Here is a 19,018-nt window from a genome sequence, read left to right as displayed (position 1 = left end):
TCAAGTCTGCAGCGTGCCGATATATTATACTATGTATACTAGGCATTGAGGAACTGGCACTTGTGTTACGAGTATATATCATTAAACTCATAAGAGGAAAGGTGTATAATGCGGTGGTATTCGTACAGGAGAGCCTAAACGTCTCAGACCTTTACGTGTCGCAGGCGCAAGCCTCAGTTGCTGATGGTACCGAGCAGACGTACAAAATTTATCAAAAAAAACTCGGTCGACGTGCGCAATTCTGATAAAAAACAATCTGAACATCATAGCTGAGAAAATCGACATATTTTCTTGTACTCTTGAGAGAACTCACAGGGATTGTTGAGTGGTTTATTTGCTATAGAAGTAGTAGGTATTAGTTTTTAAATGTACATATTTACGTAAATAGAATTAACTTTTTGAATTATTATAAGGATTGGAACCTATGGATTTTTCCGGAACAAAAAGTAGCCTATGTGTTAATCCAGAGTAAAATCTATTTCCATTCCAAATTTCAGCTAAATCGCTTCAGTAGCCGCAGCGTAAAAGAGGAACAAACATACTTACACACTTAAACACTTTCACACTTACACACAACCTTTCGCCTTTATAATATTAGTGTGATAACTTAAAACTAGCCTTATAGGAAAAACCTAATTCGCTAGCTTAGTACTATCACACTGTAGTAGGGATTCCACGGTGCTGGAAAGACTACCTTACACAGGAAAGCGCAGAGTAAGTCGACCGCCTACTAGATAGACCGACTACATCAAGCAGGTTCCAGGGAGCCGCTGGATGCTGGCGGCTCGAGACCGTTTCGTTGGGAAGCCCATGCAAGATGCCTATATCCAGCAGTAGACGTCCAACGGCTGTTAACGATGATAATGATGATGATGATGAGCGTAAACCCCGCGAATATAGAGCTTTTACTGTAGACTTAACCGTGTGTGTGGCTGGCGTAAGACTCACCATGTAGAATATGATTATATACTACAGGGTTTTATAGACGAGTAGATATGGAAAATTGGACTGTATCTAAAATAAACAGATCACAAGGAAAGTTGATATGATTTCCATTTAACGTTTATCTTTAGACGCTATTCAATATGCAGTGCGCGATCGCCCCACTGTTTGCTATATTGTGTACTCAAACTTCCTAATATTTCAAACTCGGCTACTACTCGTATGTACTACACTTTACGTATATACCGTCCGTTCAATTTCGTTACTTGTTTATTCAATTTATTCATACTATATGGAGTAGTAAAGAGACGTGATAGCCTAGTGGAAATGACCTCTGCCTCCGATACTAGAGGGTGTGGATTCAAATCCGGTCCTGGGCATGCACCTCCAACTTTTCAGTTGGGTGCATTTTATGAAATTAAATATCACGTGTCTCAAACTGTGAAGGAAAACATCGTGAGGAAACCTGCATACCAAAGAAAGCCTCACTACGGTGAGGTCATTCGAATGTAAATTATATCGAATCTCACTTAATTAAATCAGCAATTTCTGCCATTATAACTTTTTAATAACGAAAGGGGAAGAGCCCAGTCAACGCTTTTTCTCAGCAAGAGTCAGAAGTTAATCGAACTTCATTAAACTAGTCGGCTAACAACTTAAGAAACTATCACAGACTTCTTTTCAAGGTAATTTTGCGATTACCTAGTACTAGTAGGTATGTAGTAGATATAAAATATATAAACTCATCTGTTATTCATTAGTGCTATGAACTAAATGATAGAACTGGTTCACAGTGACACATTGCAAATAGGTTGCCTACCTAAAACCTAAATTCTTAACTTACCTAATAGAGAACTTTCTAGTTTGTGAAGTTGGTTCTATGTAAATGTAACAACTAAAATAATACGAAGGTGAATCTCAGAGGCATATATCACAGAAAAGTTAGTTAGAAACGGTCGTGCTAGTGATTAGCGCAGCAAAAAGCCTTATCAGTGCATCTTCACGGCGAGCGGTCACGAGTGAATGTGAACGAGTTGGTACCATTTCCAGTTAGGGTTGGCAGCTATTAAAATCAGTGGCGAATTCACAAGTTTGCCGTCAGTAGGCCTGTTTAGTTCTTGCCGCTCTTGCTGGGCGTCTAAAATTTGATAACCTAGTTTGCAATCATATTAATTTCATTTCATTTTGTCAATAAAATTGCAACTTTAAATTTGTGCTCTATATCTTAATTACATAAATTTTTCGTTAACTTTCATTAAATTTTCGTTATTTTTCAAGATACGTATTATAAATATTATGACATTACAAATGTACCGTGTAAAAATGGCTATGTCGTTAGTCTGTATGCCGTAGAAGTAGGTGCGAGAGGATTACCAGCAAAATCTCTCTGTAACTTGCTTTATATAGCTGCAATCTGAAGCGTATACTTTACTTTACCGGTGCTTCAAGCATTTATGACAGTTGATGACTTGATGTCATGCTTTTGTGCTTCACCTATTTACTTTAAATAATGTTCTCGGATGAAGACAATATTGAGTATTATTTGATAACCCTAGCTTAGTGGTAAAATGGAGAGAGTGAGAGACCGATATCAGTTCATCACCCTCCATCCATCACTGTAAAATAGATAGTTTTACACATTTTCTGTAGTTGTAAAATAAAAGGGATGATGGCACTAAAAATTAAGAGTATGCTATTATGCATAGCAATTTTGTGAAAGTATCTGTGATCATTACTAAAAGTAATGGTCAGGGATTTACAGGGACATTTTTGCGGCGGTGAAATTTAAAAACGCTCCATATTTACTAAATAGTACGAATGAATGCGTCGTCGTTGCGTGAAATCGTTAGATGTGTATGGGTGTTCAAACAAATTTATAAATACTTTAATCTGTGTGCGTTTATGTTTATACTTCATGTAATGAAAAATGTCACATTGAATGTAAGGAAGCTATAATATGTGCGCTGTAGCATGGTGCGGGTGACAGTTGCCTTATGACATTCATAATACGTACTAATATCGTGAATCACGACAAACTTTCAAGAGGAAAACGAACTGTCACCCGCACCATGCTATAGCACACGAACTGTAAAAATTTATGATTTTTCATCTAATTACCTCAAAAGATTTTTTCAATAATTTGAAATTTTCATAATTTTCATCAAACACCCCGACAATCTTTGTTTTTTATGTAATAATTAATTAATATTGACCTTCTAATAAGACCCATACCTACTTAGCGACCAAGTCTCGGATCCGTATGTCTTTATTGGCCACACGCACAGTTCGAAGATATAGGTACGGGTATATATTTATATTCGTCTACAATTTTGACCGCAGAATCCTCAACAGTAACTGGGTGGAGCGGTACATGAGCATTAGACTTCGTCTTAATCATGTTCATTTTTAGGCATTTTTTTTAGGTCGGCAAACCGTAGTTGAGTGATGTACTCACTATTGATGTTGATGACAAATCCGTTCCAGTCCAAAAGCTTAAGGACGTCTTCTAATACGGTAATAAAGCGGTAAATAGCTTTGGGGAGATTACATCTCCCTGCCGCACTCCTCGCTGCAATTGGATTGGTAGACTGGACTCGTAGTCTGATCCTGTATAGTGTATACGGACTAACATAGTGGCTGGAGTGCTAAAGTGGCAATGGGGAGGCCACATAGTTCGAAGAGCCGATGAGTAAATTATCGAATAAAAAAGGAAATCCACCAACATTAGGAAAATTTACCCAGAATGGGAAATTACAAATAATTTGATTTGTAAATAAATTAATATTTACGAACAAACACTATTGTTATAAACATGTAAATATACTTGTTAATCAATATTACCTTTTTATTTCTTAAACGAGTAGGTAGCATAGTATTGAAGTGCAGAAAATAATAATTAATTGAAAATCCATTCGGACAAAAATTTTAATTAAGTAATTTGGCTCAGTAAATGACAATAAATTTAACCGATGTTTAATTGGTTCTGAAATAATATTATTATTTTTATACTCTACACCCAAAAATAATTAAGGCCGCTTTTATAGAGAACAGAAGATAATTGGAAAAAGTATAGATTTTAAATATTAAAAAATATCTCACGCCCGTCATTAATATATATTAATATGCCGTACTATAATATATATATTATGTCCGTATTAATACGGTAACGGGAACTATGCGGGTGAAACCGCGCGGCGTCAGCTAGTATATACTATAGAGCTAAGTCGTTGACGGGCTTTATTTATTGATTTAAGTCTCGCGCCGCTTGACAGACGTACATCAATTCTTATTACATTATCTTTATTTTAGGTAACTTCAATAAAAGATGGATCTTATATTATACTTAACTTTTTTAACATCTGTATTCTACCTAAGTTTTAACTGCCGTTAGTCATACACATAATTAAGTACTTACTTATGTGGTATCAGGAATACTAGTAATTCCTGATTTATAACATACCCAATGCTCTTTAACAGTGAAAAAGGGTGTAGCATACTAACAAAAAACTACAAACGACTTCCTCGAACTTAAAGACTCCATCGATCAAGCAATGGTCTTGAAACGTATTCAGATTGTACGCTCTTAGGTAACCGCAAGGGGCCAAAGGGCGTGGGTTCTTTCAAGTGGAACCACATGTCACGCTTGTAAATATAAAAATGCTTGCGAACTTTTACAATATTTTTTACTCCACCTGCAACATGGGTCATAAGAACGGAATGTACAGAGAAATTTCAAGATATGATCGACTAATTAGTTAATTAATAATGATGCAGGGGAAAAAAACTGTTTACATTTCGATCGGTGCGAATCGGGTCACTTGCTCTTATATAATTTATCTAAAAAAAGACTATAACCTTGTATTAAATTATAAAATAATATAGATTTTAATAAAATAAACGCACACACAACAGCAGCAACAACAAACACAATATAAAACACAATAGTAACTATAAAATAGTATAGTCACCTGCCATCCGTCGGAAATGACATATTTTTTTCACATTCAAATAAATAAAATTAAAATATATACATAAAAAACCAAACCAAATTCAAATAGAAATGTATTTGTCCCCGCCTGCAGCACCACAAAGAATTTAGTCAGAACTTTATACAAATATTGTGATACCTACTTGTTTTTCTCTTTTCAGTTCATTAAGCAGTGGGTTTTTGTTTTTATAATGATTTTTTTTTCGAACTTTTTAGTTTCATCACTTGAAAATTTTGATACTTTATATATTCTATGTCTCTGCCACAATTCTAACGTACCTACTCAATGACACCTCATATGTCAAAATCCGTCCAGCCGTTTGGGCTTTAGGGCGTGCCTAGGAAATGGACATACATACACACTTACAAACATACAAACATAAACACATACACACATACATACGCTCGAAAAACATTACCCTCTTTCTGACGAAGTCGGGTAAAAACAGAGGTGAAGCTTTAGGCAAGTATCACGCACCACTGAAAACATGTCAAAGTTATTGGGTTATTTGAATATTCAAAACCGAATACATAATATTACTTGCAATATTTAATGAGTAACCAGACCGGCTACAGCAAACTTGTGCCTAAACAAACAATCCGCTAACGGACGTTCATACAAACTCCACGCTTTATGGAGGCGATGATAAAACTGTCTAAAATTCATATAAAAGTAAACTAACCAACTTTTATTTGAACAAATTTCCATGAATTCATATCGAAGTCATCAATTTTCAGGCAGCGGTAGCGTTTACATGAAAAGTTGTGAATACATTTTAATAAACTGAACCAAATGCAAATAGTAAATGATATTGGCTCGGGTTAGTTTTGGTGGTGCGCTTCGGCCGGCGCGGGTAGATAACAAATAAACTGACGCACTGATTTTTTTTTAAAAGAATATTTGCCATATATTTTTTTATAATATGACCAATAAGCCGGGAAAGACTGTGCTAGGAGAGGGTACGACAATAGACCAACGGGGCGGGGATCGATCCACCACCCCTCGGTGATGAGTCTGACCGCTCTAACCGTTGAGGCTTTTTTTCTCATTGGCTACCTTACTTACATTACTTATGTAAGTAAGGTATGACGCTGAAATCAGGAACGGTTTAACATAATTCATTGCAGTTTTCACTAATGTTGTCGATGTTGATCTGCCCACCCTATCCGTTTTTCCTTATGACGTACGGAACCAAAAAACGAAAAAAGGTGTAGATTTTGTTGCCACAGGTTTTAACAGACCCATCCCACGTTGTAAGAAATTGTTTCCTGCATAATTTTCAAGACTCGAGGTTCCTACATTTCGATTCTTTTGTGAAAGGCAAAAATGTGACCTAAAATGGTCGTATCTTTTGAAAGTTTTAACATAAAAGTCTGATTTCCCCCGGATCAGAAGGTTGCAGAGGCGAGTATGCTTTTTATATTAAACTAGCTACGCCACGCGGTTTCACCCGATCAGAAATAGATATGCAATATAATTTTGGGGCCGATATTATATTACATACCTATTTTTAAAATAAACCACCCTTTAAAAAGTTCATTTACTTACGATCTTACTTTTTTGAAAAGCACCTCTTTTATCTGGGCTGATTATATTATTAGGGTCTGATGCTTCATTCATACAAAACTATTCAATTTTAGCTGTGAGATTTACTACATGTCGAAACTCGCATACTAAATCTTTATAGTGCCGCTTTCTATTAAAAGCGTGAACGTGTTTACCTGAAGTAATGACAGCCGCCGTCTGTGACAGGTTCACTTACGCCCACAGTGGTTAATGTTCCACTACGGAACCCCAAAAAGTAATGATTACACCCTTACAGCTGAAATGATATTTCATCCGTGTTTTGGTTCACTACAGGGCATTTTCATTCATTTCATTGTAATCGATCTATCTACGGCCAGACTAAGAAGGTATCCTTCTCTCCCAATAAACTGGAGACGAATCGTTAACTTCAAATAAATTCGACCGTTGTTTGAGGCAAAATATGAGTAAATTGACTTGAGAAAACGTTACTTGTGTATTTTGTGTAGTTGTAGTATAGTTTGTATATATATAGTATAACTCGTAAAGTCTTAACTCGGTTACGTCTTTACGAGTTATAGTCTGAGTCTCTCTCTGAGAGAAGTTATTCTCAATGCTCGTAAGTGCATCAAGAATAACTTGTACTTACTTACTTTTTCAACTGCTCTACCTAAATGAAGCATAATGTTGATAAAGAAGAAGTTTTATGCCATTTACTTATACCTGTAAATTATATCATTCTAAAATTCCGCCATATTTTCGAAGGAATACGAGTATATACGATACGATGATTGACTAATTGGTAATTGTTATAGCAAGTAAGTGACATATATTTTCGACAACAACGCAATAATACATTTTTGCTTAGAAAATAATATTTCAAATCGCAGCAATAGCGTTACACTCGATGAACTGAAAGTACAAACAGAAATTTGCATACACAATATATGAGTGCAGAGTAACTGGTAGCAGTAAAGTTGTCGACGGGACACAGCACATGTGACGGCCCGTGATTGCAAACGGAATAAATAACCCCGTAGACCAGGGGCTGTGAGGTATTGAGTGTACATAATTCGAGGACAGCATTCTGTCTACAGTTTCGGACTCAGAAAAGCATGCAGATTATGGTTCTGCATGTTGACAGGATGTTTGATGGTCCATTTTTTTGTTATACACTGTCAAGGTGTCGAGGATATAGACTGAACAAATAGTTTGTCAGTTGAATTGCTTGTTTCAATAAGATAATCCAATTTTTAACATGATATTGTTACACTGATAGCTAATTTATTAAAAAAACACAAGGAAGTTTATAAATATGCATTTTCAAAATGTATCACTACGAAACTACTGCGTGAATTCAATTGAAACATGGAACAAAAAAGGTCATAAGACTTCATATCGCGAAAATGAAAATCGAATAGGTTGAAATAGGGGTGCAATGTTTTTGTGAAAAGTCATTTTTAAGTTACATTTACAAACATTGGTATATGTATGTACTTTCAGACAAATATTAAAAATGGTGTGATTCAAAAATTTTCGAATTCTTTTTTAATCTAAAATCTTCTTTAATAGGATTTTACCAAATTTGGCTGGGCATGGAGTACAACACGAGCGGAGAAGGGTAGTTTTAATTGGTTTTTAAGAAACAATGACGCCTACACGCGTTGAACACAAGTACTTAATTTATCCCATTTTTGAAATACTAAAAGGAAAAAAAATTGTAATTATTTTATTTTATTATTATTTTATTTTTTTTATTTTTGTTTTTATTTTTTGATTTTGTAATTTTTTTTGGAAAAAATTACAAATTACCAGGACGGCATCGGCATTCGCAAAATTTTTGACGTTAGCTTACCAGCGTTCTTGTCCTCAGTCCACGCCACGGAGAAATTAACCAGGAAAATTTTAGCATCCACACAGATTAATTTTGAAGTGTCGTATAAGAGACCGAGTCCGAGCTGATTTACCAAAAAAAAAATATTTTCTCAGAGACAGTAGGATGAACCGTCCTGCAGACTGGTAAGAGAGGAACTTATTAGTACCTCCACCAACGCTGCGGAGTGTGCCCGTTTGCTGGATGTGGGATAATAGGAATCAGGCCTTTGGCTGCAAGCAATTCCTTCGTCCTTCACTGGTACCTTGTCGGACGACACAACATTCCGCACCTGCCTTCGCTTAGGCGCTCCGTGAGTTTCTCCGCATCGCTGTATCTGTGGAGAACTAGTCGTTAAATTTGGACACCACGGTCTTTCGTGCAGTAGGAGCGCTGGCCGTATTCCGCGGCACGCTAGCCTCAATGACATCATCCGTCGTGCTCTTGTTACCGCCGGCGTGCCTGCCGTTTTAAAACCGAACGGTTTGGCGCGTGACGATGGCAAGAGACCGGACGGCATGTCATTGATGCCATGGAAGATGGGTAGGCTTTGGTGTGGAACGCGATTTGCGTGGGCACTCTTGCGCCTTCACATCTTCCTGGCACGATGGGCTGTGCAGGCGCTGGTGCTGCATCAGCAGAGAACCTCAAGCGGCTCAAATACAGCAATCTGGTCGGAGATTATGTATTTGAATCGTTTGCGGTCGAAACACTAGGACCGTGAGGTCCGAGTACTCGCTTTCTGTATAAATAAATCGCAAAGCGATTAATCGACGCCTTCCGTGACGAGAAGGCTGACCTATATTTAGGTCAGAGAATCAGTATTGCCATACAACTGCCAGGCTTCTGGGCTCTTTACCGATGAACATCGATTTGGATGAATACTACGACGCTAAGTCTGTAGATACAATTTTATATTTCCTTTTCTTTTATTTTTATAATAAGTTTAGGTCAGGTTAGTTACGAGTTATTAAGTTAAATAGTATTGTATTTAGTAAGTGTAAATCTATATTATATATAGTTTTGTATTTAGTTAGTGTAATAATCGCATCTATACTAATATTATAAAGCTGAAGAGTTAAAAAAAATTACAAACTTGAAAAATTAAGGACTTTCCATGAAAACTCAATAAATAGGGTTTCGCCCCTATTTTTATTTGCGTAACATAAAGTCTTATGACGTCCATTGTAGTATAAACTCAAATTGTGCTAAGTTTCACTTGAATTCATTCAGTAGTTTCGGAGTGCTACGTTTTAAAAAAAAAAAAGATTGTTTTTAACTTTCTAGTGTTTTATTTAAATTAAAAATCGTAATCTGCCTGCTTTTCTGAGTTCAAAACTGTAAACAGAATGCGGTCCTCGAATTATGTACACTCAATACCACTCAGCGCCTGGTCTACCGTCCGAATGAGATTATTTAGTTGCGGGGGTTGACGTTTACATACGGTCTGGCTGAAACTGGGGCCCTGCTACCAACGACGGACGGACGGACAGATAGGCGGACATGGTAAAACTATAAGGGTTTCTTGTGGACTACGGAACCATAAAAACGATTATAGTTACATTTATAACTTGAATTATACCCAGTTTTAGTGAAGTGTAAGCTATGACTACTTCTCTTCTCCAGTACTTGAACAAATAAAGTAGGGAATTTCTTGAAATTTTATAAATGGCAGAAGTTAATTCCATAGTCTTGAGCAGTTAACAATTAAATTTAATTAACACAACAATTTTGAAATCAAAATTCTGTGAAACCCTAAACTTAATTAACGGTTAAAACTATTAAGTTACTATATAGTAACTTAATAGTTTTGGATACTCGAGATATTGTAATGCTACGAGTAACTGCTCAAGACTAAGGAATTAACTTCTGCCATTTATAAAATTTAGAAAATCATGTTAAATTTTCATTAATATCACGTTTTTATAGAAACTAGCGGACGCCCGAGACTTCTTCCGCGTGGAATTTAGTTTTTCACAAATCCCTCGGGAACCATGGATTTTTCCGGGATAAAAAGTAGCCTATGTTAATCCAGAGTAAAATCTATTTCCATTCCAATTTTCAGCCAAATCGCTTCAGTAGTACCCTACTTAAAAACCTTATGCACGCCACTGGATAGTAGGTAATGATGTTAATGTCAGAAATAAAAATTAAATTGTTGCACACTACACTAGGTTATAAAAAATTAGTAATGCTTTTAAGAGTAATTGCATACATTTTTATGATAAACTATCACATGAAGCCACGCAAGCTTCTAGGGAAGTCTTATTATAGTGTTAATGATTACTTAAATGACTAGTGGACGCCCGTGACTTCGTCCGCGAGACCTCGTGAAACTCGATGTAAACTTTCAACCCCTATTTCACCCCCTCCTGTTAATATTTTTGCATGTTTTAGTAACAGTAACAGTTTTATTGTAAATTATCATTCCCTACCACTATCCCATTCTACTCCCTCCCTTCCATTCCTCCCATCTTCACTTACCTCCATTAAATTAAATCATGAATAACTTGACGTTTCAAAAGTGCTTGTAAACTAAGCCTAATTGAAATAATTTTCAATTTGAATTTGAATTTTCACAGAAATAGAAACATAATCCTATTATTAAACAGATTCCTCTCCGGCAGCAAAATAACAAAAATCTAACTCCAAAATTGCCTCCCGATCTCGTACAAACAACTAAATTACAATCCTCTTCAATTTCCATATCGAGTGAGTATGCCCTCTTGTTACTATCCCGAAACATAATAACTTTTTTTTTTAATAGGAGCTTACTAGAAGAGAATCCGAGAATTAAAATGGAACATAGGATTACAATATTCCCTCAAATGATCACTAGTACGGACGACCTACTAAATAGTATGTCCGTCAGTTCGTCTGTCACAGTCAATTTTCCTCAAATCTACTATCTTACCGAATTATTTGAAATTTGGTACCCATATTATATTAACTCTTATGACATCATCAAACTTACGAGGTTTTTTTATTATACGAATAAATTGTAAGTTTTGGCATCTGGTAGAGTGCTCGGCACTACCAATGAATAGATGATATCTGAATTTGGCGGTCACTTTTGGGGTGCAAGACGAAAAAAAAGGTGTTTGTTGCAGGTATATGCGTCGTGATTTTTGTTACATATCAATATGCTTGAGTTTAATAAGATAATCGCAAATGTATTTAACGTTATTTTTAAAATAAATAATTTCCTAATTATTTATGAATATAGACGGAAATTAAATATTCACCCCCTTACTCTCCAAAACTACTAATATAAAAATATAAACATTATATAACTACTAATATAGAAACATAATTTTAAAAAAATATAAAGAGATGTTTTTTTTTAGAAACCGAAGTGCAAGATGGAAAATTAAAAAAAAAATTGCTTACTGCATCTTGTGGTTTAATAATATGAAATGAAACAATTTTTTAAGAGTACCTTAAATAATTATAATAATATTATTTTTGAAAAAACATTATTTCAGGAAATTTACCATTTATCTCCCCCCTACCCTTATCTCTGAAGTAAAATTTACTATATAATATGATAGAAAGATAGTTTTCTTTCAGATTTTTTTTTTTTTATTTTTTACAAGTTAGCCCTTGACTACAATCTCACCTGATGGTAAGTGATGATGCAATCAAAGATGGAAGCGGGCTAACTTGTTAGGAGGAGGATGAAAATCCACACCCCCTTCGGATTCTACACGGCATCGTACCGGTACACTAAATCGCTTGGCGGTACGTCTTTGCCGGTAGGGTGGTAACTAGCCACGGCCGAAGCCTCCCACCAGTCAGACCTGGACCAATTAAGAAAATCTAAATCTGCCCAGCCGGGGATCGAACCCAGGACCTCCGTTTTGTAAATCCACCGCGCATACCACTGCGCCACGGAGGCCGTCTAAATTACGGGGAAATCTATAAATCTACGAACTTAATAAGATTACATTGTGTGTAACAACTCCAAATAGAACTGCTGAACTGTATAATTTATTTATTTTGTCACCTACCTACTCATAAACATATCAAAATATTTCCAATTTAAATTTTCATTAAAATAAAGCAGTTGTTTATAGCTAATTACAACGAAATGGTAATAACAACGCATCTATTTATAATTAAATTGTAATTATGTGGCCAACTTATATAATTAGTAATTACATCAATGCAAAACAGTATTGGGCGAACTAAAATGTGTACAGTTACATTTTACTTTGGCTTTGTTAATGATACAAACGGTTATTTAAACGGTTCAACAAATATACTACAGAAGATATTTGAAAGTATACTCTAAATCTGAAACATTGGAAGTTTAGTGTTAGGTTCGTAGATTTTTTTATTTTACCCGACTGCAAGAAGCGCGTATCTTGTACGTATGTAATATTGCTTATTACCTCATATCTTCCAAACCACTGACGTAATTAGGTTATCGTTAAATAAGATAGATAGAGATAGTTAGGTAAAAAAAAATCCGAATATTATGATATGGGTATCAAATTCAAGGGCCCATCAAGAGGATTTCAAAATAGTACATCATATCGCTATACAAAATACGCGAGGTGGATGACTATGTGCGAGCAGGTTAGGCTGTCAGGTTTTTTTATTTTTTTAATTATTTACTTGTTTTCCTGGGAAATACTTTTACGCATCCCGGCCGGAGACTGCAAAGACAGAACTGTTCAGTCTATATTAGTATGTAGCAGTGGCGAAAGTTGGAATTTCGACCAATGTAAGCCATCCCAAAGAAAAGGAAATTCATACAGCTTGATACAAACTCTGGTTTCTTATATACTATTCACTTGTTAATGAATATGTACCTATTTGTATGTATGGATTTTGAAAAGGTAACCCGACGGGAATCGGCCTGTATGGACTCTTCGCCGCTGGTATGCAGTATTTATTATTTACATTAAAATTGAGACCGTTGTGCTTGGAAGTCCACGCAATAGGCCTATTTCCAGCAGTGGACGTCCATCGGCTGATAATGATGATGATAAATTATTACGAAGTCAACTGTCAAAGGTGGAACTCAATAGAGAAGTCAAGTATTATGGCAGGCGTACACGAATCTGCATCGTACGGTTCGCATCGAACGGATTTTATCTACTGAAAAATTAAAAATCCGTTTGATGCCATGCGTCCGATACGTATGTGCGATGCGGATCTGTGGGCGCCAACTATTATGGTTTACAAGTGAAACTGTCACTGAAATGTCATTTGTCATTTTACTGACTGGAATTAATCCTCCGACTATAGTAAACTATTTGGTGTCACATGTCAGGTACACAGCTTATTATAAACGCGAAATTTTATGGATGGATATAAATCCATCCATATTCCATATGTTTTAAATATTAATAACTGTAACAATAAATATTTAAAAAAATTAAAAAAAAGGAGAAATAATTAAATGAGAGCAAAACACTTTAACAAACGTTTTTAAATTGGTGGTATTCGGTTACCACCTGAAATTGTAAACACGCAACTTTTACTAATTTATTAGATTTCTAGAATCATACTCCCCTCCCATTCACTAGACTAGAAAATATAATCACAATTCAGCGATATATCCCCCGGAATACGTTTTCATCTGCAATATATTTTAAAAGGCTATAAAAACACATGGGTTTGCGAATCTTTTCATAAAACTCCAGTGCGAAAACTATTTTTAACCGACTTCCAAAAAGGAGGAGGTTCTACGTTCGGCTGTATGTATGTTTTTTTTTTTTTTTTTTTTTTATGTATGTCCAGCGATAATTCCGTCATTTGTGGACCTATTTTAAAAATTCTTTTTTTGTTTTGAAGGGTTTAATTCCAGGGTGGTCCCATTTTTTTCATGTCAGGATCTGATGATGACATCCTGGAGAAATCAAGGGGAACTTTCGAAAATCGTAGGGACGGCTAGTGCGTTTGTTAGTGTCTCCATGAGGTATTTTAAACCACTACAATTTTATGAAGGTCTGGAGTTGGTCTGATGATGGAGCCGATACACAGACGATGGAACTCGTCAACGATTTACAGCAGGTACCTTTTGTTTGGGCTTAATTTATTTGTATTGATGAGAACTTTCCACCTAGATGAGTTGTGACTGTATTAAGGGTCTGATGATAAAGACGAAGGACAGTGAAGAGAACTCTCGACGGTTCACAGTAGCTACCTTGTGTTTGGACTTGATAAATTTGTATTGATGAGAACTTTCCACCTAGATGGGTTGTGACTGTATTAGGGGTCTGGTGATGAAGACGCAGGATAGTTAAGGGAACTCCTCGACGGTTCACAGTAGCTACCTTGTGTTTTGACTTGATAATTTTGTATTGATGAGAACTTTCCACTTGGATAGGTTGTGACTGTATTAGAGGTCTGGTGATGAAGATGAAGGATAGTTAAGGGAACTCCTCGACGGTTCACAGTAGCTACCTTGTGTTTGGACTTGATAAATTTTATATTGATGAGAACTTTCCACCCATATGGATTGTGACTGCATAGGGGGTCTGGTGATGACGACGGAGGACAGTCACCTTTCACGTTTTTCTGAATATTATTACGTGTGGATAAAGGCGGAGTGAAATTTTGTATATGAGTTAAGGTAGTATTTTTAAAATTGGGATTGTAGGACTTAAATACTTATCATAAGAAAATAACGTTTCAACTAATTGCTCATTATTTTTTGTTCACACTCAGTAGGTGTGCTAACACTAAAAATTAAAAAATGAAAATTTTAATAAAAAAAATTCAACCGACTTCCAACTCAAAAATTAACCTAAACTAAAAAGCAAAAAATAACATCTTACCTATGTGCTACCTTCTGATCACTTTGAAGGCGGTGCCAATCCAGTGTTATGTTTTAATTAAAGCCGTTTCTGAAAGAACCACAGTAATTGTGTAATTTGAACGGCTTGAATTAAAACATCACTGGCTTGGCACCGCCTTCAAACTGATCAGAAGGTAGCACATAGGTAAGATGTTATTTTTTGCTTTTTAGTTTAGGTTAATTTTTGAGTTGGAAGTCGGTTGAATTTTTTTTATTAAAATTTTTAGTAATCGTATTTATACTTACGGGCGTCGCTATTTACTGTAGTTAGACTGCGTTCAAAAATAAAAATACGGTATTTAAAATTTAGTTCTAATTTATTTAATTAAGAATTTTATTTCGTGATAATCATTTAGAAATTGCTTACCAATTTGTGTGAATTGATTTGTTTTTATTTGACAAAGTATTCTTAAACATAGATTAAAACGAGTAACGAACATATTTCTATCTATAATAATAGTAAAATATTAAAAAAATTAGAAAGAAATAAGGAATGTAAATGAATCTTTATTTAAACTTTATGTAATATACTTATTACAATTTCCAACATCAACCTGAGGAACAGTGTAAAGCATATTATGATGGCGATCAAACCAAAATACTTAGCAGCAAAAATAAGCGTGGGGATTCTACCTACGTCCCTGATGAAGCTCTTTTTAAATAATTAGAATTTTGTAAAATGTCATCTTTGTAATTGTCTACGACTTTTACTACAATGACCGAAACACAACTTAAGTAGGTACTATTAGCGAAGATTTTATACTATTAGATAATTATGTCACTAACGCGTTGAAACTGAGGCGAACGAAGATGGCTTAATTTCATTTAGTCGCATAGTAAACAACGAAAGTTATTTAAACAAATAATACCCTGAATATTGTATACAATGTCAAGTTGTGTGTTGAGGTAGGGTAAAATATATAGGTACCTACATAAATATTTCATGTAAGTAAATACAAAATTGTGTACGTAACTTCGGATCACTTTTACCGGTGATTTTGTAAGCACGTAACGTATCTATAGTATAAAAAAATCATTGACTACCAGGAAAATTACTTTATTGACAATAATTTGTGTGTGGGAGACCTAAGAACTTGGAGTCCGAAATCAGAAAACAATGCCGTGGCCACTCCGAGATGTAGATAAGCAAATCAATCATCACAAGATGAGCGAACGCGCGCTGTAAGAGACCATGCCGCAGATAGAGTAGGAGCTGGTGGCTAGATACGTAAAGCAGTTTCACATTACGTGAAACATACAATAATAATATATATTTTTGAATAAAACGCAGGTACCTATGTAATTGTAATCAATTGCTGTTCGTTAGCGTCACTAAAAGTATGTGTGTGTTATTATGGTTCCGTAGCCTACAAGGAATCCTTCTAATATCTCATAGTGTGGGGTATCCTTGGATAGGTCTTAAAATACAAAATATTGTGAGTTTGGAAACACTATTTTTCGATTTAATTTAAGTTAATTTTTGTTAGAGTCAAAGCTATTATAATAGTTGTGCAACTATAATAATAGCAGTGCCTTAGGTTAATTTATTAATTTGAAAATTATTAATCGTACGACATTAATTCGGAGAAAATAATTAGACAAGTACTCGTAATAACGAAAAATAGTGAAAATTGTTTTCTTTTCAAATCGATACCAAGACGCTAAAAAGGCCAATACTAGATATTTTGAAACTCAATACTTACGCTCAACCTTCACCTTACGTCATTTTAAACGTAATGAAACTACTACGAAATAATTGCCACTAGCTCTTTAGCTATCAGTGCAATACACGGCCGGCACACTTCCCACGGCTCCATTATCACAACAATGCCGCGTCATAATATGAGAAACTATTTATGACATACGAAAAACCTCTGCTAATCGATTTGCGTCGCTTATTGATATATCTGAAGGAAAACTCATGTACCGGTAACTACTATCTTTGACCACCGTGGCATCGTAGCTACTTCTAAAATGAAATAAGTCAAAAAGGTAATGATGCTAAAATGTGCTAATAGTGTAGGTATCTACTTATACAGGATGTTTCGTAATTAATGGAAAACGCAAATGGTATGTACGAGTAAACCACCTAATTATCTATAACCTATTTGAATAGTTTTCCAAAAATCACTAGAGAGACCAAGTTAAAAATTTTATTCGGATTTGTCAAATATTTATATTTTGAGCCAGTTTTTTCAATGCTGTAACTGTAAACATTACGGATTAAATTACCTATGTACTATAATATAATAATAATGATTTTTAATAAAGGTAAAATATACATATTACATAGTGTTATAAAAATAGTGATATAAAATAATAATAATTAATAATACAAATAGGTATAAAACTTACATACTAACTGGGAAAGTTAAAAGACTATAATAGGTACTACTTTTTTTACTAATAATGATTTGGTTTTTTTGTAGAAGAAGCTTTAAGTGCAAGAATTGTTTTTCTTTCATTAGGATGAAACTTGTCCTAAAAAACTTGTCCTGTAAAAAAATGCATGGGACAGAAGTGTCATTTAAAAAAATAGTACATCTCGGCTGGTGGGAGGCTTTGGCAGTGGCTAGTTACCACCCTACCGACATAGACGTACCGCCAAGCGATTTAGCGTTCCGGTACGATGTCGTGTAGAAATCGAAAGGGATGTGTGGATTTTCATCCTCCTCCTAACAAGTTAGCCCGCTTCCATCTTAGATTGCATCATCACTTACCATCAGGTGAGATTGTAATCGAATGCTGACTTGTAAAGAATAAACAAAAGGTCTGTAAATTCGTATAAAACTTGTGTGTACTATTTGTACGAGTAGTAGCTCTGTGGTTGGTTTGAGGTTTATATTGAGTGAATAGGAAATGGGAGTAGAAAAATATATTTATTCTATTATTTTGTAGGATTGATTCTATTATTTACAATCATATATATACTGTAATATATTATTATGATAGAAAGCCAATAACAGTTGGGTACGTAATCCTAGGCAGGGAAGCTGAACCTTTTGAATAATTTACGCATTTGCTTTCTTGTTTGCGTCCGGTGGTGTATATTTTTAACATAACTCCTTGCGGAGTGCCCTTGATATGCGTCCATATATTTTTATTGTTCTTTGTGTCTTTATATTACGCAAGTAAAGGATCAAATTTTTAATTACGTAATCATAAAATAATGAATGGGAATTCATTGCTCGATTATTTGATTCATGTACAGACTAAAGTGTTTTTCAGATAGCATGGGTACGGTGATAGCCGCCTGTATGACTTTCATAATACGTACTATTATCGTGAATTGCGGCAAACTTTCAAGAGTGAAACGAACTGTCACCTGCACCATCCTACATGAAACGAACTGAAGTCTATCAATCCGAAATATCAAGCCGAAGTTTATCATCTGGTGAACATAAGTTCCGATTGTGGGGGGGTTTAGGACCATAGAACATTCAAGCGCTTATGCTGGCGCTTCAGCGGCAGGATTCGTATACGGATTCTGCAAATCCCATCAGAAATGCCCTACATGTCGAGGTTGCGACCAGTGACATATCAAGACATTTTATCATTCAGACATTTGGTCGCTCAAGGACTATTCGTTGCGCTTCTGGACCAATTTAGGAGTCTACAGCAAACACACAATCAAAACAATCAAAATAAAACTTCCAGCAGTGGCTGAGAAAGAAGTTGACGAAGATGACTGACTAGCACTTGTCTAATTAAAATATTAGCTACCTAATCAACGACCGTAGTTACAATATATAGAAAACTATTTATTTCGCTGTTCCTACCTATTCAAATCAAAATTCCTGTTAGGGTTCATTTACATGAGTGGCAACTTTACCGACGACCACAGTCAACTCCAGTTGGCGACGTCTCGGCGGCAGGCGA

The 19,018-nt window shown here is 35.3% G+C and overlaps 1 protein-coding gene across 2 annotated transcripts in view; it reads right to left on the bottom strand.

Annotated features, from left to right (window-relative positions):
• Positions 1-19,018, bottom strand: part of LOC112047258 (hemicentin-1) — a 95,265-nt gene that overhangs the window by 54,646 nt on the left and 21,601 nt on the right. The window lies entirely within an intron of this gene.

The sequence above is a fragment of the Bicyclus anynana genome, chromosome 14 (genome assembly GCF_947172395.1).
Source record: "Bicyclus anynana chromosome 14, ilBicAnyn1.1, whole genome shotgun sequence".
Classification (NCBI taxonomy): Eukaryota; Metazoa; Arthropoda; class Insecta; order Lepidoptera; family Nymphalidae; genus Bicyclus; species Bicyclus anynana.
Note: the sequence above shows the minus strand (reverse complement) of the source record. Positions and strands in the feature narration are given on the sequence as shown.